We start from the raw sequence: 25,002 nt of genomic DNA, 5'->3' as shown, positions 1-25,002 counted from the left end.
AAGTTTTCTTTTCTCTTGCTTTGTTTTTAAAGATTTCTATTATAATAATAAAGATTTCTATTGTTTTTAAAGCCATCAAACAACTTTAAAATTGATATGTTATTTCATGTATCATAAAATGTTATAATTTCCAGCAAATCTAAAAACACAATGTATTTTATAATCTACAAGTAAGAGAAAACATCTAATATTTCTATAAAAACTATAGAATTGTAACTACATAACAGCCATTCCAAGACATGCAATTTTTCTTGCATACTCAAAGGAGTAGAATTATCTTTGATGGAACTAAAATGCATTTATTTTCATGAAACATTGACTTTTATTACTCATATTTCACCATGTTCTCTCATGTGGATAACAACAAAAAAAACCCTATGAAGATCAAGAAGAAAACAAGACTATAATGTCGAGCTATTATTCATAATGGTTTCCCCTAAAATGCAAATTTTGAGTAGAATATATCTATATACCTCACAACTGCATTTAATCTTTTTGAAAGGTTATTAATTGGCCATAGAAAAATAATATAAATACATTATTAATACCCTATATAATAAAGAGGTAATATACAAATTGACTCTCACACAAGATGACCACCCCATGTGGTCTAAGATGGCCACCCCCATGTGGTCAAAGGTGGCCAGCAGGGGGGAGGTAGTTGTGGATGATCAGGCCAGCAGGGGAGGGCAGTTAGGGGTGACTAGGCCAGCAAGGGAGGGCAATTGTGGGTGGGAACCAGGGCTATAGAGGAGGGAAGTTGGGGGCTACCAGGCAAACAGGAGAGGGCAGTGAGTGTGACAAGGATGTCAGGGGAGGGCAGTTGGGGGTGACCAGGCCTGCAGGAAAGGGTAGTTAGGGGTGACCAGGCCAGTAGAGGAGAACAGTTGGGGGTAACCAGACCTCCAGGGGAGGGCAGTTAGGAGTGACGAGGCTGGCAGGGGAGGGAAGTTAGGGGCAACCAGGCCTGCAGAGGAGGGCAGTTGGGGGTGACCCAGCCTGCAGGGGAGGGGTGGGGGCCACCAAGCCTGTAGGGGGGCATGGGAGGGCAGTTGGAAATCGGGCAAGCAGGGGAGCAGTTAGGTGTCAATAGGGCTGGCAGCAGAATGGTTATGGGGTGATCAGGCTGACAGGCAGACAAGTGGTTGGGAGCCAGCAGTCCCGGATTGTGATAGAGATTTCCAACTGCTATTTAGGCCCAATCTCACAGGGATCCCCCATGGGGTCCCAGATTGAAGAGGGTGCAGGTTGGGCTGAACGACACTCACCCTTCCCCCTTCCCCCTTCCCCCAGTGCATGAATTTCATGCACCAGGCCTCTAATAAATAAATATATAGATTCACATAATCAATCATTACAGATTGTTTTCAATTAAAAATGAACTAGATTAGGGTCTTTGATATTTGAAAAAGTATTGCCAGCTCATTTCACAGTGCTGTTCTTATGTTGAATTAATAGATATAATTCATTTAGAGACCTATAAAGGGAACAAAATTATTTTAACTATTTCACTTCTACTACTTCATTCATTCCTACAATGCATGAATCTATCCTAGTACTTGCCTATGAATTATCTTATTTAAGCTTTAAAATTTACTAGATATGCTTAACCCAAGTTTACATGAGTAAAACTGGAGCTCTGGCTCATATACATGCACAAGGCATTCAATATTAAAAGCATGCAATAAGGTATGAATCAAACCTCTATATTTCCAAGTCAAGCACATCTGTGCTTGCACCATGGTCTCCTTGGATTTCTACCACCAATTATTCACAAACATACCTCCAGTTTTGGGAGCTTTGCTTTCAGCAGTTTCATTCCGCATCCTTTGTTAGAGGGCTGTCCTGGGCTACCGGAGTGGCTTCACTAAGATTCCACAGAGTTGAGAATGACTGGGCAAGGGTGGAGAGTCACACCTTGCAAGAAAGCCTTGAGAGACCTACAAGAGACTGTAATTCCTCCTCCAGGTCTCTCCAGGACCAAGCTAAGGCTGAGACTTCACCTTAAACTGTACTCTTGCCCATGTCTTCCTTTTCCTCTATTTTCCAGGCTTCCTTATCAATTTCCACAGGCCTAACTTCCTTAAAATATTACTTGTACCAGGACCCTTATGCCATGGTGTAGTTTTAGAGAATGAAAATAACCCAAATATTGTTAAACACAGGTCCCTGGGCCCCACTCCCGGAGATTCTGGATTCAGTAGGTCTGAAAGGAGACCTGAGAATTTGCACTGCTGAGTTAGCTCTGAGTTGATGTTGACTCTTATGGTCCGTGGTCTATACTATGATAGCTCCTTTGTAGACAACCTAAACTAAAACAATGTCATAAAGAAGTGGTTTTCTATCTTTATTGTGAATCCCTATTCTTTGGAGAGCTTGCTAAAACAGATGTGGAGCCCCTCCCTCATCATTTTATGTCCCCAACACATAGTGATTTTCAGCAAGTGCCACGCTTTTATATTCTTAGAAACTTAGTTTCAATATTGAGATGGAAAGAATGACCTTTTTTGTCCTTGTGGGAACCACTCCAGAGTCCCTAGACAGTCAAGGCTAATTAGAATGTGGAGGTCTTGTTGATATTATGTCGGAATGTCCAGGCCCACTCTGAACATAGCTGCAAGGCCACAGTGATCTCAAAGTATGCTCTGCCCTTCTGTAGTCAAATGATCGATGTCATTGTTGGCATGAGGCCTTCTTTGTCTAAGCTCGAGTATAATACATGGTACTGACCAGCTAGAATATGTTGGAGAAGTGAGAAAGAGGGGGAAAAGGTAGAGAGCTCCGTTGGGGCAGAGAGAGGGTACTGTTATGATGTAAGGCTAAGAGGTCTGAGAGAGCTCAGACATAGCTACCATGTTAACCAACTGGCGTGCTGCATGGGAATATAGGAGAAGCTGCTGAGTCAGAGAATCTGGAAAGGCTGCTGAGTCTGTAGCTCTAGGAGAGAGCTCAGATGCCACCACTATGCGAGGCGGTGAGTCTACAGGAAGTGTACAACTGCTCAGATAATAACTGTGGTACAGGCACTGCTACTTCTGTGTGGGGATGATATGTATTTACCAGCCAGTGTGTAGCTGCTATATGGGATTGCTGTGAAGAACTGTTTTTTGTGTACTGGCTGTATGGACACTGGCTTCTGCAATAAAGACTCATTTTTGTATAACTACAACTTTTCACGGCTTCCTTATCTAAGACCTGGCATCCTGGAGGTCTGGCCCTAGGTAGAGGGGCTTGTACCCGACACTTGTAACTAGTGAGCAGAGGATAAAGGAGGAACTTGGACTAAGTTCCCAATAGTTAGTGTAGCTAGTAAGATTTGAGGAAGGAACCTACTCTGGCACAGTCAGGAAGAATTCAGAAAAATATATGGACTCAGAGCAGCAGTGCTATTCAGTGCTCTGCCTGTCTCTGACAGTCTTGATAGTAAGAAAAGAGAAATCTCTCTATATAAAAGCCAAATATGCAAAGTGTCCCCTCAGGATTTTGACCAACAGGGAGTTCAATCACTTGCTATGACATGCGCTGACCACCAGGAGATGGCGTGGAATCAAGGGAGGCCCCGATGGGGACCCTACTCATGCATGAATTTTGCGCACTGGGCCTCTAGTGGTTTTATAAAATTCAAAATACTGTTCTATTCCTTCAGGATAATTGGTTTTCTATTCTAATTGTTGTTAATTAATTACTCCAAAAATGGATATCCTATTTCTCATTAAAATTATAATTGTTGTCCTGCACTAGCCACTGATGTTGGCCTGACAGTGCGGATTGTGTGAAGATAAGAAGGAAAAAAGGAACTTCTGAACTGGACCCAATTAAGTCTCAGATGAATGTCAGCCTTCACAATATATATCTTATTATTTTCATCCATATCATTATAAAAATTGATAGTTTATATTTTTTCTTTTGTTGCACATTATATGGTCTTATTTTTCATATTCCAAAATTATAGTCCTTTCCAAAGGCACAGGGAAAGACTAAACACACACACACACACACACACACACACACACACACACACAAAGCAGAACTATAATCAGTGACATTGCTATAAGGAAACATAGTTCACTGTACACATTATTAAAATAAAACTTGTTCACTATAATGGCTAAGACAAGTAATTATTCACAATTTTTAAGAATTAACACCGTACTGTAAATGTATTTGCATTAAAAAGCTGTCAAATTCTCATTTATTTTTTCTTAAAGGCATTTTTAATACACAAAGCTTTTCATTGTCTTTTTTTTCTGACCTTTCTGTCTTTACAAAAGCACTACTATGAAAAAATGTTATGACAATATAATAGCTTTTTAAAAAGAAATAGTGAATATAAACTTTCATGAAGAAAACCATTAGCCAAATTATAGTCCAGAATAACCAGTTACATAAATTTTATTTGAATAAAATACATATGTATGATATAGATTATAAAGTTAACATCAGATATAACTTTCAACTTTCAATGTCAAGGGCCATATACATGTTATCATTTGTTTAGGGTAAGTAGAGTCAGTTAGTTTATCTCTATTCTTTTTATCAGTCTGCTATAGTATCTGTACATATAACATACTGATACAATGTATAGTTTCCATATACACAGATAAGCTACAAGAAAGGAAGCTGATAAAATAAGAAAACAGTAAAACCTTTACCCTAAAATTTCAATATGACTCCTTTCCTGCTTCACTTGGACATTCAAATGTGACATTGGTATTTTATATAATAAAAAGCAGTATTTTATTTTCAGGACAGGTCATGGGATAGTAGTGATAGATTTATGGCTCTGCCAAGATCACTATATTGATAAAAATACAGCAAAATTTCAAAAAATACTTAGTCAGCTCTTACATAGCCTGAACACTCTTTGGAGGTGACTTTGATTTTAATTCCTGTCCAGAGCATCTCACATCACAGCTACATTTGTCTTATTTCTTATATAACATTATAGTATTGGGGAATTTTGCAAACTCATTTATGAAAAAGATTGCCTTAAACTATTACTCCAGGGACAGACAAATGCACCATTTGTTTCCATGTTCCATTTAAGGGCAAAAACCATACTGAATGCCTCGAGATATAAGCAGCCAGAACAATCCAGTTTTGATGAATATGTGTATATTGACCTGTAATATGTGCAATTTCTAAATGATTCACAAATGCATATTTTCTTAATGTGAATTGTATAAGTGGGCATATTTTCTAAATTGAAATATATGTATCAATCTGTTATCATGAGATACAATGATTAATAAATTATATTAGATATTCACACAAATTCACAAAGGAAAGCATTTTGTTATTTTTCTTACATCACTAAAAAAATTCATATTTATAAAAGGAATACATTATCAGGAAATATTTATTCTTTTTGTATATAGGTATATACATGCATATATATTTATACATACATATGTGTGTATATATTCATCCATGCAATATAATAGTAATAAAAAATATATGTCACATAAAACAACAAAATTGGTTGAATATGGATTTGGTACTTAAGGAACTATCAGTTAGCAAGTACCATTGGGGATTATGTAAAAATACATAAATAAAAGAGCAATGGTGCTAAGACTTCAAAAAATAAAGAGGTATAAATCTCTTTCTGTAATTATCTCAAAGGTTGATTTTTCTTATTTTTCTCCAATAGCCTGCATATGATGAACATTTTATACCAGGGTATTATCCTCATGGTTTTCTTCTTCTACTACTTCTCCTTCTCTTGGTTATATTATAACTGTTATTACTTCCCCTCATTATTTTTAGTCTATTTGTTTTTCTGTAATATCTTCAGAATCACCTATGGATAATAAAACTGGAAGAATTTTAAGGAAAAGAACACAAAGTCTACCTTTACTTGAGATATATCTGATTTATACTTATGAATTGACATAAAATGTTAATATCTAGAAACTGATAACTGAAAATGAACACACAAATACCATGTTATAATTTATATCTATTCATTAATAAAGTCAAATTGTGATTAAATATTAGACACTGGTTAATAAGTAAAAGTATGATGTCATGTTTTTATTTGGAGAATATTTTCTTTTTAATCCTCACCTGAGGATATGCTTTCTGATTTTAGAAATGGGGGTAAGGGAGGGAGAGAGAGAGAGAAACATCAATCTGAGAGAAAGAGAAAGCATCGATTGGTTGCCTTCCATACATGCCCTGACTAGGAATCAAAACTTCAACCTTTGGGTGTACAGGACAACACTCAAACCAACCATGACTGGAGGCTATTTTAATAAAATTCTATTTGGTAGATGAATATCAGTGACACATAATTAGAAACAATAGCAACACATTATCTTTTCATATTTTTGAAACATCCTTGCTTTATTATATTTTTCTTCTGATAACAGCAAAAAAGGAAAACTAAAATTAGATTGTATCTTATTCAGAATAAAATCTGGAGGCATTTTGAAGTGTAATTTTTAATAAATTCATTTTAAATTAAGCTTGTAACCAGTCCTCTTAATTTAATTTATTTCACAAAATACAGATTGACAAGCTGATGGCTAACAGAGTAAGTTCCACATTGGATTTAACTTGATGGCCAAATTTAACAGCAAGTGAAAACCTATCAATTGGGGATAGAATATGTGAATAAATTACATTTCTGACAAGCTTTCACAAGGATGAAAACACATGAAGCATGCTCCAGAGAATAAAGCATATCTGGAGTGATAGCTGCATTTTGAAGTGAATGCAGGTTTTCTATGGTGGTCTAGTTTATTTATTTTTTATCAAGGTTGTCATTGATTCGCAGTTGTAAAACATGCTGTTGTGTTTTAAACCAATACAAGTCTTCAGAAACAATTTAGCCTCGTCACTGCTGAATTTGCTCTGAAAACTCATTTCAAAACAAGAAAACACTCAAGTCTAGGATCAAATTGCACAAAACATACCACTCCCTAATATTTAACAGACCAAACATAAAAAACAGAAATATACTAACCATATTTTTTTAAAAAAATAATAAGTGACAAACATGAACCTTGTTTCCAAAATATGAGGATAAAAATAATATTTTATGGACCTGAGGAGATCAGCATAGGTTCTGAGATATCTCACTCCATTTGAACTTGAATGGAGACAATGAAGAAATAAGTTATAAGACTTAGAGTTAATGGTGGATACAGAATATTATGTTGAAACCCACAGCTCTTCCCTTTAAAGAAATAGTGGAAAATTAAATACCATATCAAAAAATAATACATTAAATCAGTTATGAAAACTGTGTTATCCTCTATTGGTTATAAAATTACATATAAAAGTAATATTATTGCCCAGCTGGTGTGCTTCAGTGGTTGAATGTCAACCTATGAACTAGGAGACCTATGAACCAGGAAGTCACGGTTTGATTTTGATTTTCAGTCAAGGCACAATCCCAGGTTGCGGGCTCAATCCCCATTGTGGAGGAGAGAGCCAATCAATGATTTTTCTCTCATCACTTATCTCTCTCTCTCTCTCTCTCTCTCTCTCTCTCTCTCTCTCTCTCTCTCTCTCTATATATATATATATATATATATATATATATATATACATATAAAATCTCCCTTCTTCTCTGAAATCAATAAAATGTAAAATAATGTAAAAATAAAAATAACATTATTTAGGACCTTGCTCTAATGCTGGGTAAACTATGGCCAGACTTTCAATTCAAAAAAAGGAATTACAACATTTGATGGATGTGTGTGATGGGTACAGAAAGAATATTTTCCTTCAGTAGTGAACTCAAGACAAAAACATGATAAAAAGGGCCATGGCCTGAGACATGAATCTTTACTTCCCTTGGCTGACACAGTGCTACAATTCTTTCTTCACATTTATTTGTCCTTTTTTATAGTGCTAAAAGCACAGATTATTGGTACCATGTTAAGTCTATTTTTCTTCTGCTTCAGCTCCTTTGGGAAGGAAATAAATTCTAGATTCTTGATAATTTTAAAATCTTTCACATCACAGTAGATTACTATAAGATGTGTGTACGTTTGAAAAAACACCTCTGTTGATGATGACAAAATTGGTTTTTGGTAAGAGATAGACTAGGCTAGTGGTCAGAAAACATTGTTAAGCCATGCTTACAAAATTTGTTACAGGGATGCCCTATTGATGATTATTTCCATACTTACATATGTGAAATATATTAGATGCTTTTGCAAAGAAAAAGTATTCTAAATCACTGGTTAATATAATAATAGGTTGTAAACAGAAATTAACCCAATCATTAAAGTTATACTTAGTTTCGTGTCCACAAGCCATTCAAAATAATCTTATAAACAGTTAATCACCCTGTAGTATGAAAATTTCAGCTTAACAAGTCCGAGTGGAGTTTAACATAGGAAGACCAGGCAACTTTGTTCAAGAAGAATTTATTTGTGTATTTTCCATTTGCTATTTCCTTGAAGGAGAAACATGAAATAAATGGTAAAAGCTAATTGAATGCTATTTTACTTTACCATAAAAATCCAAAAAAATAATGAAGAGGAAATCATTTAACCCCTATAAGTACTACAAAGTATAACCAATATACTACTTTACAGATAAAGAAAATGCAGCTGGGAATTATTATTTTCCTAGAGTTACAAGGCTTACTGATAAAGTTCACACATAGAGCCTCGTTTTGACTAATAGCACAGCCTAAGCTTTCTTCCCTTCCTCCTCCCCCAGAGCTAACACTGAATGCCTAAGCACTTGAGGAGGACAAATGGACACCATGACATAGCAGATTGGATCAAATAACCTTCCACATAGTTTCTAAACTGAAGATTCTACAGAAGAGTTAACAGATCAGGGCCACATCCAGAAGGAGTTGTCAAAGTGCCAAAAGACTGAAAATGAAAATGAAAACACAGTTAGAGAGAGAAGAAATGTTGTGTAATTTAACAGACATAACATATGCAACTAAAACCAACTATTGGTTTTCTGTGCTTCACAGCCTGGCTTTGGGTTGGCGCTCCTGATTGCCAGCTATGCAGGTCTTTCCAGGATGACCTCGTGGTCACTAGAGGGAATGTGAGCAACGACAGCACATCACGTGGCCAGGACTTCCACCTCCTCAGGCTGTGTATCAAACATTCCAGGAACCATTGTGCAATATTGACTTTGTTTTCTTGCTCTTACCATCATTAATGTTGGTCATCAATATTTGACCCTTGAACTGCTTCTGTTTCTATGATCCATTCCTCTACTTTTCTGCCCATTTCTCATTTTTGACATATTGGTCTGATTGGTGTTGGATTCATTTGTAGAGTTTCCTTTGGACAATCCTAAAATTCATGAGCGGTCTGGTTGTCATCCTGATGCCACCGCTTTAGACAATGCCACTCAGTATGAGAATAGGAAATTGATTTTTAAATGTCTACTCACATTTTAGTCAACTGTTCTAAGTCTGAAATGTATAATACCTACAAGCGTTTTTCACGCGTTTCTAATTTTTGTGTTTGTTTATACAAGTGGCAGTTTATACATGAATCTGGGATGCTAACATCAGAAGGAAGAGTGAATTGTGCAGCAATGTTATAAGATGTGCTCTCTAATATATATATAGAAATAAATGAATTCATCAGGTGACTTGATTTATAGATGACACTTAAAACAAACTAACAAAAACTGTGTATTTGGTCAGACCAGAAATTTAAAACAAATAATAAATTCCCACATAACCTTAATGTGTCCAGAGCTCAATCTAGTGTCATTTTCTCAGTGGATGAATAAGGATGTGTTCTGTATGTACTGTTACGGGTAGGACTCACTATTAATCAGATATCAAAGAAGTAAACACTGAGGAAAAAGAACTAACTCAGACAAGGGTGGCTCATCCTTGTCAGATTTGTCATATTTAAGCTTAATTAATAACTTAAAATAGTGATGTTTAGAAATATGTTATGATGGTGGTGAAATGCAGACAAAAAAGATGAATCTCAAGGTAATTGAATTTGATGAATATATTCAGAGTACATCATTGTTATGTTAATTTTAAAATATTTTACTTTTTCAGCTAGAAGCCTACAAAGCTGTATGTCAAATTTTTTGTAAATATAAAAAGATAATAACTATATACATATATATGTATCTTTAATGTTATTGTCTATTAAAAAAACTAATGTCTATATTTAATGGGAGCTGATGGGCTCTTAGATAAAAAGACTGTCTACATATCTTTCATTAGTGTAAATTCTAACCATTGTTCACTTTTGTTCTCTTGCAAACTCAGACGCTTGGAAGGACCTCATCATTATGTGTCCCTGACAGCTGAGAGTAGGACATTTGACACCAGATGTTAAGCAAGAATAGAATATACTCTCCTTATCATCCTCGGTGGTAATTATATGTCATTAGAGGATTATTAAAAACGACTTGAGCTTTCCTGTCCAAGAACATGGAATGCATTTCGTAAGTTGTATTCTTGCATGCTTTTCACTGAAGTTTTATATTTTTATGACATAAAGGATTGAACTTTTGTTAGATGTAGTCTTAGTTACTCTGTGTTTTCTATCTGTTGGTAAATAGATTTAAAAATGCAATGAGATTTTATATATTAACTATCATAGTAGCCCTGCTCCCAAACCTGTGCACCAGTAGCTCTCTGTGGGGACTGGCTGTTCCGTGTCTGCTGCCCAGAGGCCCTCCGTGGCCAGGGCAGGATGCTTGCCTCATCTGCCCCAGCTGCTCATGCTGCCTGCTCTCAGCCGCTGTCCCCATGAGGACTCCAGCAGGGCTTGAGGGGGCTGGGCATTGCCATCTTGTGGCTATGGGCGCCACCATCTTTGTAACAGAGTGATGGTTAATTTGCATATTGCACTTTTATTAAATAGGATCTTATTTACATTTGATAAGTATTCCCTTTGTTACTTTTTAAGTATTTATTTGTTAACTCTAAAATCTTTCTTATTAGGTTTGCCATTTAGACACTTGTCAATCAAATCATTTCCAAATGATGAAGTTTAATTTCTTCCTTTCCAATAGTTTTTCTTTTATGCATTTACTTACTAATTTTTGCATTGGCATGTATTTCCATTATAACATTGTGCTGAAGTAATGAGAGCAGATTGTCTTGAGATGTTTTCTAATTTAAAGAACATGCTTTTAACATTTCACCTTCGTAATTTATTTTTGACTTAAGTTCTGGTAAATATAAAATTTTAAAATATATATATATTTTTTATTGATTTCAGAGAGAAAGGGAGAGTGAGAGGGAGAAGGAGAGGGAGAGGGAGAGGGAGACAGAAACATCATTGTTTGGCTGCCTCCTGCACCTCCCGCTTCCCATGGGGACAGAGCCCAGGCATCTGCCCTGACCAGGAATTGAACTGTGACCTTCTGAATCTTCAGTTGATGCTCAACCACTGAGCCATGCTGGTTGGGCTAAATATAACAATTTTAATTTCTTATTCTATTTGAAGCTTAAGAGTTATTATCAGCATGATTATTGAATTTCATTTTTTTTATTTATGGAAGATAATATTTTATCTCATATTAATATGCAGTGAAAAATATTCTATTGGTGATGAAAACTTGCATTTCTGATATATCTAACAATTAAGATGTGTTAATTTGCTATCTGTTTCAGATTTTTGCATTTATATTCATGAGCCAGGATTTACAAAACTCTCACTGTGATCAAAAGCTCATGCCCTTAATCACTGCCTTAATCTTCATGACCCACATATTACACAAGCATGTCTGTACTAGGAGATAATTGTCTTATAGACAAATTATCAGAATTAATATAACTGTAAATTGAGAAGGTAGTGAATGATTTTTTTTTATTTAAAAATATATTTTATTGATTTTTTTTTTTTTTTTTACAGAGAGGAAGGGATAGAGATAGACAGTTAGAAACATCGATGAGAGAGAAACATTGATCAGCTGCATCCTGCACACTCCCCACTGGGGATGTGCCTCTACCAAGGTACATGCCCTTGACCGGAATCAAACCTGGGACCCTTGAGTCCACAGGCTGACGCTCTATCCACTGAGTCAAACTAATTAGAGCAGTAATGAATGAATTTAATATGTATCTTAAATATATTCCATAATCCTGGACACATTAAAGAAAGCATGTTTCCATATGAGTACATATCTATCTATCTATCTATCTATCATCAATGTATCTGTATCTACATTAACATGGATCTAATTTAAGCACATAATGTTGAATACTACAGAAAAAATAAGTATATGGGTAATATCACTAATGGAAATGTAAACTCTCATGTATAAATACTATATATGTTTCATAGGTATACATAAATGGTTGCACATTTAAAAAAATAATTCTGTTTTTTGCCCCTGGAGATCAGAGAAATGGAGTAAAGCAGGAAAAGATAAGAAATAGGGCTATAACTTTATATGTATATTTTTTCATGCATATGTGTTTATTAATAAATAAAACAAGAGGATAATTAATATAAACAATGGCTAAATGATGGGTGTATAGCTATATTAATTTAATGTTAAAATGTATTAATGCACATATAAAATAAGTGAGTTATTATGAAACTTAAGCTTTTGAAACAATTTATATGTTTTTATCTGTTTGCTATTCTTTAATAATCTCTTCATTGTGATTTTTTCACAATATCTGGAGAGAAAAAGTTAATAATTTTAGCATCTTAAAAAATTAGTAATACTAATTATCTAATTGCCTCAAACAAACTTTATATAAGTTACCAAAATTGTTCCATGTTTTAGTTTAAGGCATTTTATATTTCCTGGCTGCTTTTATAACACTTTATATATCATATAAAAAGTTTAAAAATTTAACTTAATTTTAGTGCCTTCCCTGATTCAACATATTTTCCTTTCTCATGGATACAATACAGGTTTATCATAAGTTTAATTTCAACACTTTCATTTAAGGTGTCTTATATTGTTTTGTGTTTGAAACTGATGAGAAAAAAAAAAAACACAGAGGTGTTTTTCTTTTTTTATTTTTCTTTTCTTTTTTTAAAATATATTTTATTGATTTTTTACAGAGAGGAATGTAGAAGGATAGAGAATTAGAAACATCGATGAGAGAGAAACATCGATGAGAGAGAAACATCGATCAGCTGCCTCCTGCACACCCCCCACCGGGGATGTGCCTGCAACCAAGGTACATGCCCTTGACCAGAATCGAACCTGGGGCCCTTGAGTTCACAGGCCGATGCTCTATCCACTGAGCCAAACTGGTTAGGGCAAGATGTTTTTCTTGACACCTGCAGCCATGCTTGTTCTGTATATTCATATATGGCACCTTTGGCAAAAATGAAACAGTCTCCTTGAGGCCAGCTGATGGTCCCGTCCATTTCTCCATGCTACAACAAAGAACTGTGTAGAATTAAAGGGAAAATACAATAAGGAAGTGGCACTGCAGGTGAGTTTCAGGATAAATGGCTAAGTCACTGAAACTGAAGTAAATGATGAATTCTTTGCCTCCCATCATTTCCATTTTAATCTGCCTGAATACAAATAAAACACTGAAATGGAGTATGGTCTCGAAAATATGCATTTGAAAGTTTTACCTCTAGTCAGTTGGATTTAATTCTACTTATTGTTTTGAAATTCCAACTGAAATATGAAGAGCAACGATAATAGCAAAGTGGCTCTACCTTGTTGATGATGAGGTACAGTCTCACCTTCTTCTGTTTCATTTGCAAACTCTAAAAGGAGGTCTATTCTCTGACAGGTCACTTGTCATTCTTTCCCGTTTTATTAGAATGCAGAATGCTTTAACTCAGCCTCAGGGATAATTCAGCTATCCTATTTTATGTTACCTCTTGGATTTGGTATTTTATATGACAAGAATCTAATCTAAAATAAATTTTAATATGTCACCATTTTAATGAAAAAGGGCTACCTCGAAAGCATTAATATAGTTCCGGCTCGAATTCATAGGGCACTGCACTAAAATGGGGAGCCAAGAGAAGTGAAATGAAACTGTTATATCGCTGTAGGTCAGTAATCATATATGTTATACTCCATTCGTCTCCAGATTTAATTTCAATCAGCAAGAAGGGAGCTTCAGAAAAATCACACTTCAGAGATAGGTGAGCTTTTATAATAATATAATGTAATCCTTTCACTTAAGAAGTGGGCATATTGAGATTTCTGTAAGAAGTTATTAACCTTCTCAAGGCCATTCAATAGCCACCCATGGTGGTATATCTTGATGAATAATATATGTTTTTATGTAATTATAACTTTACATAGCAGTATACTCAATAATAAAGCACATTTCATCATGCAATGTATCAGTTTTCCTGGGCAATGAGAATAGATTCCCCTTTGGGTGGGCTGTCTATTCTCAATATAAATGTGAAAAGTAAAATTCCAGTTACAGCACAGGACACCCAGTTAAATTCAAATTTCAGATAGTCAATGATTTTTTAAAAATGCATTTTACTGATTTCAGAGAGAAAGAGAGATAGAGGTAGAGAAATAGAAGCATCAATAATGATAGAGAATCATTCATTGGCTTCCTTCTGCACACCCCACACTGGGAGCTGAGCCTGCAACCCATGCATATGCCCTGATGGGGAAATCAAACTATGACCTCTTGGTTCATACTTTGGCACGCAACCACTCACTGAGCCACACCAGCTGGGAAATTGAGGATTTTTTTTTAAAGAGTAGGGATGCCCTTATAATATTTGTAAAATACTTATGCAAAAAACATATTAAACATTTATATGAAATATAAATTTAATTGAACATTTTTATTTTCAAAATCTGACAACTCTAACCCTAATCCCCAGCTACCTTCAAAGCCTAAAAACAAATTGAAAATCTAATTCATAGGACAGTTTTGGTTTTTATTAAATTTTAGTTCTTTATGTCTTATACATTTTTGTTGTTTTTGTATAATAAATATATTCTCCCACATTATGTTTTTTTTCATTTATTTTAAATTATAGTTTGATAACCAACATTTTACATTTAAATATAGTCAAGTTTTATTCATAGTTTTATTATACTTAATAACTATTAGTGTCCTGTCCTTCCATTTCCAAAATTATAAAAAACTAGAGGCCCGGTGCATAGAATTCGTGCATGGGGTGGGGTGTGTCCCTCAGCCCAGCCTGCACCCTCTCCCATCTGGGACCCCTCGAGGGATGTTAAACTGCCCATTTAGACCCGATTCCACCACCTGCCTGCCTGCCATCTTGATTGCCCCTAAAAACCACTTCTGCCCACCAGCCTGATCACCCCCTAACCACTCCTATGCCAGCCTGATTGATGTCTAACTGCTCCCATGCCAGCCTGTTTGCCTCCAACTTCCCTCCTCTGCTGGCCTGGCCACCCCTTACTGCCCTCCCCTACAGGTTTGATCTCCTCCAGCTGCCCTCCCTTGCAGACCTGATCCCTCTCAACTGCCCTCCCTTGCAGGTCTGGTGCCTCCAAACTGCCCTCTCCTGCTGGCCATCTTGTGGGGCCATATTGTGTCCACATAGGCACAGGATCTTTAACCACATGGGGGCAGCCATCTTGTGTGTTGGAGTGATGGTCAAATCTGCATATTACTCTTTTTTTAGATAGGATAGAGATCTAGTGCATGGGTGGAGACCGGCTGGTTTGCCTTGAAGGGTGTCCTGGATCAGGGTGGAGGTTTCCTTGGGGTATGGAGTGGCTTAAGCAAGGGGCCAGTGGTGGTTTGTAGGCTGGCCAAGCCCCCTGGCGACCCAAGCAGAGGCCCTGGTATCTGGAATTTATTTACCTTCTACAATTGAAACTTTATAGCCTGGAGCAGAGCCAAGCCTCCTATTTGCTCAGTGGCTGGCAGCATTTCTGTTTGGTTTCATGTACCATCTATAATTGAAACTTTGTATCCTTAAGTGGAGGCCTATGCCAGCCAGGGCAGGTGGAAAGCTTTGCTTCCTCCATTGCTGGGGGCAACCCTAGTCTGCTCTCTCTAGCTCCACAGCTTCCCCTATTGAAACCCAAGCCTCCCAACTGCTCTCTGTGGCCACAGCCATCTTGGTTGGGGTTAATTTGCATACTCTTTCTGATTGGATGGGGGCGTGGCTGGAGCATAGTTGGTGGGTGTGGCTTGAGCAGAGTGATGGTTAATTTGCATATTACTCTTTTATTAGGTAGAATATGAACATATTTTTTAGAAATAAGTATAAATTTTATTTTTTAAAGATTTAAGTCATACTCCAGAGGGCATGTATTTCTATATAGAGTGAAGGGTAGAAATCTAATTTCATATTTTACATAAAATAATAATTTTTCTTAGTTCACCTCTCCACTGGAGTGAGGTGTCACTTCTATCATAGGCTGTGGATCCATATATACACTAGCATGATTTTAAACTCTGTATTTCACGTAAGGTGAGTTCTCACATAGAGAACTCTCATGCTCCCATACTAAGCAATAACTGAGATGTATGCACTGTGGAAAAAAATACTTTGCTCATAATTCCCCAACATAAACTAAACATTTATTCAAGGCTCACATTGTAGCAGGTGGTAGGAAATGTTTCATTACACAAAGTAGTAAATTCAGTGGGACTTTGATTAAGACTATATATATATATATATATATATATATATATATATCGATATATATATATATATATATATATACATACACCGATATATATATATATATATATATATATATATATATATATATACACACACACACACACACACACCGTGTTTCCCCGAAAATAAGACATCCTCCAAAAATAAGACCTAGCACATGGAAAAATAAGACATCCCCTGAAAATAAGACCTAGGGCAACTTTGGGAGAAAAAATTAATATAAGACACTGTCTTATTTTTGGGGAAACAGGGTACATATATGATATAAAACTACTTTGTTAAAATATAGTCATTTGGTCATATAATTATAAATAGCAGAAATGGACAAAATTATACCATTTCTAATAATACCTGTTCTCTATAGCTAGTGTGTCCATTAGCAGTCCACAGCAGCACTGTAATCATTGGATTTGGAGTGAGGAGAAAGCCACTAGAAATATAAATTGTAAAATGTTTTATTGCCTCAATTTTGAGGAAGAAGCAGACCTCAGTAGGCCAAAAAATAATTATTCAAACAGCCAGGTGTTAAAGGTCAACATGAAAGGAGGTGTTAGAAGGTCTGTCAGTGAAATATTTAATACGAATGTGGAAAAATACCCACTAGGAAAAGTGCAGAAAAAATTCAGCTTCCTACAATTTAGTGCACATGCCCCCACATTTCTGTTGATGAGGGTTGGTTTCTGGGAGCATTAAATTCCTCATTTTCTGATCCTTCAATGACTCATATCTGATGATGAACTCATAGCAAAGTAAGCCATAATGGAGGAGAGGAGCCAGAATACTGATCTTTTTTATAAAGCAAGGTTAGAAATTCAGTACTTACCATGTCCCTTAAAAATAAGAAACTAGAATATACTAACAAGTAAAAACTATTGTGGGAGAAATAAAAAATACCACAAAATGATCCAACAGTGGCATGAAGGAGATTAAGCTATCATGGTGTGTATGATGCTTGATGGAGAACATAATTGTTTACTTCTAGTGTAAAAAGCCCAGAAATAATTCACAGATGTCTTGCATTATTAACCCTGTTTTCACTCATTTTAAATTTGGCTCTATGTTTCAAGTAAAACTAATTCTTCCAAACAAATATGTGCATATTGAATGTGCAGATTATAGACTTCCCTCAACACCCCCCCACACACACACAAAAAAAAGAACAATGAGCCACTGAGCACTAAACTTCAGGATCACTTTTATTGGAGGTTAATATTGAGGCAAGGAAGAGCTGAATGAAACTCATCAATCTTTATGAGCACCAATTGTACCTTAACAATACCATAACAAAGTGAAGAGACAACTCAAAGAATGTGAAAAAATATATGCAATCATATGTGATAAGAGACATATCTAGAATATATAAGAACACAATTTAATAATAAAAATAATTCCATTTAAAAATAAACAAAGAATTTGAATAGACATGTCTCCAAATAATATATACAATTAGCCAATATGCACCTGAAAATTTCTCAACATCATTAGTCATTAGCTGCACACTTGTTATAGGGTAGTTATAATAAAGAAGACAGATCATAAGTGTTGGTAAGAATGAGGGGAATTTGAACCTTCATGCCCTGCTGATGGGAATGTAAAATGGAGGAGACACTTAGCAGTTTCCCAAAGCTTAAACAATTATCATTTGACCCAAGATAAATGGAAACCTACATCCACACAAACACTGTACACCAAGATTCATGGCAGCATCATTCAAAATAGATAAAAATGGAAACAATCAAAATGCCCATCAACTGATGATTGGATAAATAAAATGTTGTACATTTATACAATGGAAGGTTATTCAGCAGTACAAAGAAAGAAAGTATGCTGAAACCGGTTTGGCTCAGTGGATAGAGCATCAGCCTGTGGACTGAAAGGTCCCAGGTTTGATTCCGGTCAAGGGCATGTACATTGGTTTGTGGGCACATCCCAATGTGGGGTGTACAGGAGGCAGCTGGTCAATGTTTCTCTCATCATCAATGTTTCTAGTTCTCTATCTCTCTCCCTTCCTCTCTGATATATATATCATTCTACAGCATAGATAAACCTAGAAAACATACTGAAGAAGCTAGTGATGAAATATCATGTATTATAAAGTTCCATCTATAAGAAAGTGCCAAAATAAACAAATTTGTAGAGACAGAAAGTGGATTAGTGGTTGGCTGTGGATGGGGTTGGGAGAAATTCGGGAGTGACGTGTAATGGGAAGAGGGCATTTTGTGATGGGGATGGTGATGAAAATGTTTTAAAAATGATTTGGGGGCGGCGCGGAGCGGGCGGAGGGCGGCAGGGAGACCAGGGAGCCGGGCTTGCAGCGCCGAGCTGCCGCCCGGGGCCAAGGCCGGAGATTCTCGGCCTGGCCTGGGAGATGATGGGCCTGGGAAACGGGCATCGGACCATGAAGTCGCCGCCCTTCGTGCTGGCTGCCCTGGTGGCCTGCATCATCGTCCTGGGCTTCAACTATTGGATGGCGAGCTCCCGCAGCGTGGACCTCCAGACGCGGGTCATGGAGCTGGAAGGCAGGGTGCGCAGGGCGGTGGCCGAGAAGGGCGCGGGGGAGCTGAAGAAGAACGAGTTCCAGGGGGAGCCGGACAAGATCCAGTCCAGCCACAACTTCGAGATGGAGAGCGTCAACCAGCTGCACCAGGACGAAAAGGCGGTGTCGGTGAATAATATCACCGCGGGCGAGCAGCTCATCAGAACCCTGCAAGACCAGCTAAAGGCCCTGCAGAAGAACCACGGCAGGCAGGCTGCAGGAGGTCCTCCAGTTCCCGAAGAACCAGACCAACCTGGAGAGGAAGTTCTCCTACGACCTGAGCCAGTGCATCAATCAGATGAAGGAGGTGAAGGAGCAGTGCGAGGAGCAGATAGGAGAAGTCACCAAGAAGGGGAACGAAGGTATGGCTTTCAGAGACCCAAGTGAACACAAGGAACCAAGCCAGCAGCTCCGAGCTCCCAGCGAGCCTCAGCCAAGGCTGCAGGAAACGGGCCTGCCGCCCGGCAGAGGTGCCACAAGCGAAAGGGAATATGCCCAGTAACCACGAACCCCAGCGCCAATCCCTGGTTCTGAGGCAGCTTTGGATTTGAGGAGGGAGGGTGAGAAAGAGGAAACCAATGACATCCAGGTCATCAGCGAGGAGGCGCTTCGGAGGGATGGCCAGGCGCTGCCACGGGAGCCAGACCACAAGCAGCAGGCTGTGGAGGCAGACGGACGTGCGGGCGGAAGAGGCATGCGAGATGCTGGAGACCTCGGCCAAACCCAACGGGTGCCAGCCACCCTGCTAATGAGCCAGGAAGACCAGGAGGTGGAGGAGCCTGAGCAAGACCAGCTTGTGGTGCGGGCTGGGCAGGAGGAGGAGCCGGATGCTGAAGAGGAAGGGAGAAAAGAGCAAAAAGTGGGAGGAGATGAAGACTACAATAAGGATGAAAATGAGGCAGAATCTGAAACAGACAAGCAGGCAGCCCTTGCAGGGAATGACAGGAACGTAAATGTTCTTAATGCAGAAAATCAGAAAAGAGAAGATAAATTTACTTGATCAGCATGAAAAGAGGAAACCCATCAAACTGGAATAACTTTTTCATGTCAGGACTGAACAGCGTTAACTACAAAATATTCTCGAGGGATTGAATACTGTGAAATTTACTAAGTAACATATACACTTAAAAGATGATTATTTGGACTTTTAGTATGTCAGTGGGGGTTACTTTTGAAGCATCTGTATTAAAGATGTTTAATGTGTTGGCTAAAAAAATGATTTTGGTAATGATTATACACTCTATGGGTATATAAAAAACTACTGAATTTACGCTTTAAATGGGTGAATTGTAAAGGATGTGCATTTTATTTCAATAAATAAATTCTAAAAAAAAAAAAAAAAAAAAACAGTAGGATCTCTATAAGCCTATTATCAGGGACTGGGGCTCTGAGAAGCGGGAGTCAGGCCCATCAGCTGGAGATAAGGACCCCATTAAGGCAGCAGGTATGAGTGGGCTGGGATCATGCTGAGAACTCTCCCAATTTTTACAGGCAATGTCTCCTGGCACTGGGCATTGCCTGAAGGACAAGCTAGATCCATGGGAGCCTGTCAGGATTGAGTGTGGCAAATTGTTGAAAGCTGCCCATGGCCTTCACTAGCAGAAAGAGGTGGACAAGGAACTGGGAAGGCTGGTCAACCTTGAGGCTCTGGCAAAGGTCAGAGCCAGCCACCCACTGTCAGGTGGAGACAATGGGAACTGAAGCAACTTCCGCTGTTTAGTCTCATGTAAATCCTTACTGATAAGATAGCTTGCCTGTTACTAGAAATTGCCTAAGGATTGTAGGTGGATCCCAAACCTGAATGAAAGGGATCTCAAGACCGGAGCAAAGCTAAGTCCTCTCTTGGGCTCCCACCTGGCCCCCAATTTCCAAATTAATATTTTCTTGGCTAGTCTCTTTCATTTGTGTGCAGCCTCCTCCAGAACCTGATCCCTGAACTGGCGTCCAATGTGGGGGGATCATACTCACAGCAAATGAGTCAAGATTGGTTTTGGCCAGTATGAAGAGAAAGCTCTGAATCATTATCCAACGTTAAAAGCACACACAAAAAAATTCACAACTAAAACAGCCTAAATAAAGACTCTTAAGAGTGAAGTCAGGTAAAATAGGAGAAATTCAGAGAGGAAGAGAGGCCAAGGAACAAGGGCCCCCTGACATAGGGGTTTTGGCAACAGGAGTTTAGCATGGAGTGCATTTGTGGCTTTGGCATTGGATTGGGAGCAAATTGCTTACATAAGATATTGAAAAGTCAAAAGTTCATAGACTGCAAGGAATAACAGGGAAATCCACAGTAAGTGCAGAATCAGTATACTGGTTTGTCCAAGATCGAGACAAAGCATTAACTAGACATAGAAAGACAAAGCAAGGCCAAGGCCAGTCTGCAAATCAATGCACCTTACCAACAGCAAACAGACCCCTGAAACTCTGGCAGCCTGTGGTCCAGAGCTGGGAGCCTTAGAGGCAAACCTACAAGCCTGACCTGTATGACTGCAACTGCTGATAATGGAGAGAGTGGGCTGGGTTATTAGTCAGGGCCTCGAAACAGCAAACTTTCTGTGATCAGGCGGCAGCATTTCCATGACCACGGTCAATACGAATTTCCATAGTTAACTCTGCTCTCAGATGTTTTCCCTTTGTTCGATACTTGGCAGTAACAAAAAAGTCTTCACTGTAGCAAAACAAACAGGCAGTTAGAATGCTAACTATGCTTCTCAAGCAAAAATATTTCATTTGCTGAAGGTTTATTACTTTAAATGGGTTTATTCTGTTAGGGTAATAGCAATTTTCACAAGACCTGTAACAACTCAAACTGATTTGGTCTGGGTTTATTGATTAATTCATTAAAAAAAAAAAGATTTGGGTCACGGTGTTTTATTTCTGATATGTTTCAGATAACATTAAAAAAAATGCCATCGTGATTAAATGTTCTTGATGGATTAAATTATTCTTAAAATGGTTGTATGAACTGACATATTTTTCCCTTCACTGTTTTTAAATGAATTTACAGAATGAGAGACAAAAAAGAAACAAACTAGAATTTTAAATAAATGAAAATGTATATTTGCAGATCAGTTATCTCAATGATTATGAATATTTGTGTATCAGAGCTTAGTACTATAATGTCTGTCTCTTTCCCTTTACTAACAATAACTTTCCTTGTATTAGCTAACTGCCACTTTAGACATAAGGATAAGGGAGGATAAAAGAATGAAGCAACAAATGAATTAAGTCAACCTCTCATATAGTTTTTATTTTTATTTTTTATTGGTTAAGGTGTTACATAAGTGTCCTTATTCCCCCATTAACCCCCCATCCCCTCACTCATGCTCCCACCCCCCTGTTGTCTGTGTCCCTTGATTATATGCATGCATACAAGTCCTTTGGTTGATCGCTCCCCCTTACCCCCACCCTCCTCTACCTTCCTTCTGAGGTTTAATGGTCTGATCGATGCTTCTCTGTCTCTGGATCTTTTTTTGTTCATCAGTTTATGTTGTTCATTATATTCCATAAATGAGTGAGGTCATGTGATAGCTCTTTCTCTGACTGGCTTATTTCACTTAGCATTATGCTCTCCAGTTCCATCCATGCTGTTGCAAATGGTAAGAATTCATTCTTTTTTTACTGCAGCATAGCATTCCATTGTATAGATGTACCACAGTTTTGTTTTGTTTTTTAATTCACTCATCTATTAATGGGCACTTAGGCTGTTTCCAAATCTTAGCTGTGGTGAATTGTGCTCCTAGGAACATAGGGGTGCATATATCCTTTCTGATTAATCTTTCTAGTTTCTTGGGATATATTTCTAGAAGTGAAATCACTGGATCAAATGGGAGTTACATTTTTAGTATTTTGAGGAAACTCCATACTGTTCCCCACAGTGGCTGCACCAGTCTGCATTGCCAGCAGCAGTGCAAGAGGGTTCCTTTTTCTCTGCATCCCTGCCAGCACTTGTCGTTTGTTGATTTGTTGAAGATAGCCATTCTGACAGATGTGAGATGTTACTTCATTGTGGTTCTGATTTGCATCACTCAGATGATTAGTGAGTTTAAGCATGTTTTCATATGCCTCCTAGCCTTTCTTCTGTCTTCTTTTGAAAAATATCTATTTCGGTCTGTTGCACATTTTTTGATTGGGTTGTTTATTTTCCTTTTGTTAAGTTGTTAGGGTTCCTGTAAATGTTGGAGATTAAACTCTTATCAGTGATAACATTGTTCCGAATTTACCTTAAACATGGAAAGCCACAGTGCAATGAAATTCAACTTTAAAAGAAACTTCGATTTACTATTACCAATCTAAAAGCTTACAAATGTTGTAACTATGCAGGAAATGCATAGTTACAACAGTTGTCACTACTGAAAACGTTCTGATGTTTTCTAAACATAATTGCAAGTGTTTTAGGGACTGTCTAATCAGCTCACTGATAAAAAGTCTGGCTATTTCCCTCGTACTAATAGAATAGCTAAGCTTTCATAAGCCCCTGAGTAACTCTCTACCATTTTAAGGAATCTGCCCCAGTTAAGCTACTTCATTAAAAATACATTTACTAATAGGAAATGTGAGCTATTTCTGTATTCTTAAAGCAACCCACCAATGTGCTATTGAAGTCAGATCTTGTAGTCAAGATCTTCAACATAGATTTAAAAGAGGATTTTTCAGCTTCTTTGTCAATCACCAATTTACCTTTATGAATCTCCATACCTGTAATTTTTTATTTGTTTACTGGAATATAAATTTCAAGAATATTGTAAACAGATTTTAAATAGGTATCCTAAAGGAAGTAACTGCTTATTTAGTTGGGAAAACCAAACAAAAAACACAATACATTAAATAAAAATGAAGCGGTGGGAAATAGAGTTTCCTACTGATAACACTTATAAATATAGGAAGCGAACCTAGAGAGTGGATGATCAAGCAAAAAACATTTCAAAAAAGCCAAAAAATAAAATAAAACAAAACAACAGCAGCAAAGACTACAGCATTTTTGACCATTAATTGTAATTAAATTAATTATAATTGTAATTAAATCTAATTAATTGTAATTAAATCTAATAGGCAGGAAGAACTAACTGGTTATAGAAAATGACCAATGAATTTCTAGAAGTGTACTGTAACCACACTCCCCTAACCAAGTATTCAGTAAGTGAAGTGAGCTTTACGCACAAAACCTGTGAAGCAGTGCAGGATGGAAGTTCAGCTCCCGTGGCCCTTGCACTTGGACATATCTTGAAAACACATATTTGAGCCCCATTCTTTTCTGATGTTTTATTTACAAGGTGGGTTCAAGTGTGTATCCACCAGGCTAGAGAAAAAATGATGATAAAGCATGCTTGCTCATCTGTTTAATTCCAGATAATTTCCTCCGTGTGGCTCTTTTTAATTGAAGATTATATATCAAGGTTGAATGTGTAATAGAGTTATTGTATTCTTTCCATAGGAGGTTGTCCCATATTGCATCTTTAATATTCTAGTATTGTCAGCACAATAAATTTCCTATAAAATTAGGCTCTTAGCAACAGTCCGTGAACCTACGTAAAGATAAATTTCAGTCAATTTAAGATAAATTTATCTCTTTATAAAAACAATACCTGGATTTTTCAACCTATGACCCTCAGTTCCAGCAGCATATGCTCCCTACAATTATTGTCATTATGGAGGATGGTTATGCCATAAATAACCTATGGCATCAATACTAGACAACAAATCACATAAGTGGACAAAATTGAGCGAGTGGTTTAGGTGAAGTTAAAATCTTAAGGACAGTGCTTTCACTGATTAGAATTCCTATTTCCACCTGGCCAGGTTGAGTGATGACCTGTAAACCAGGAGGTCACAGTTCAATTCTTGGTCAGGGCACATGCAAAGGTTGTAGGCTGGATTCCCAGTATGGGGCCTGCAGGAGGCAGCCAATCAATTTTTTCTCAT

At 37.4% G+C, this 25,002-nt stretch overlaps 1 pseudogene; it reads left to right on the top strand.

The window, feature by feature from the left end:
* The first annotated feature begins 18,808 nt into the window (after positions 1 to 18,808).
* Positions 18,809 to 20,283, top strand: LOC118703566 (annotated as a pseudogene).
* Positions 20,284 to 25,002: the final 4,719 nt, after the last annotated feature.

Source organism: Pipistrellus kuhlii, unplaced genomic scaffold (genome assembly GCF_014108245.1).
Source record: "Pipistrellus kuhlii isolate mPipKuh1 unplaced genomic scaffold, mPipKuh1.p scaffold_m20_p_4, whole genome shotgun sequence".
Lineage (NCBI taxonomy): Eukaryota > Metazoa > Chordata > Mammalia > Chiroptera > Vespertilionidae > Pipistrellus > Pipistrellus kuhlii.
Note: the sequence above shows the minus strand (reverse complement) of the source record. Positions and strands in the feature narration are given on the sequence as shown.